The following is a 767-nucleotide window of genomic DNA, read 5'->3' as shown; positions in this document are numbered from 1 at the left end:
TTTTTTTTTTTTTTAACCGCAAGCCAGGAGTGATTTGAAATGATTTCTAGAAGAGTTCGGCCTAACTATATTGACTCAGGCTAAAGTACTAGCAGTTTTACCAACCACTGGTTTTGCACAATCCAAATGTCAACAGTGAAAATGGCAGGTATCCTTTTAGTATTAATATGAAAATAGTTTTGTCTTCAGAGACCCTTGGGGTCTCCCACACTTTGAGATTGGCGTCATAAGTGGTAGCTATTTTTATATGTGGCACCAGCTATAGAATCAAACAGACCAAGGTCCCAATCCACAAAGCCTTGCTCAAATAAGCAAAGCCTGTTTCCTTGTTTGTATAATAAGGGATATCATCACTTATCTTCCAGTGTTCTCTTAGGGATTATCATAAGTTAAGGCATATACAACAGTTAAGCACAGTGCCCGGCACAGAATAAACACTTAAATTACAAAAGAATAGGAAAGGAGAACACGTTACTGCTGACAGGAAAGGACAAAGAGGCAGGAAGAAATGAAAGATATCTGGAAATAAAACGCACTGAACCATTACACAGGCAAATGCAAGAAAGCATCAAACATTCATACCCAAAATAACAGTTCTAAACACAAAGGTCGAGGAAAGTAACAATAGAAAAAACATGGAATGAAATTCGGACAAATATGAAACCTTAACGAAGGAAACTAACCTACTTCAAAACACCGTTTTAGAAGGGGATTTGGGGGAAAAAAGCAAGGCTGCATATAGAGCTTTCAATGAAAAGACAGTAAAG

This window comes from Galeopterus variegatus, unplaced genomic scaffold (assembly GCF_000696425.1).
Source record: "Galeopterus variegatus unplaced genomic scaffold, G_variegatus-3.0.2 Scaffold742, whole genome shotgun sequence".
NCBI classification, from domain to species: domain Eukaryota; kingdom Metazoa; phylum Chordata; class Mammalia; order Dermoptera; family Cynocephalidae; genus Galeopterus; species Galeopterus variegatus.
Note: the sequence above shows the minus strand (reverse complement) of the source record.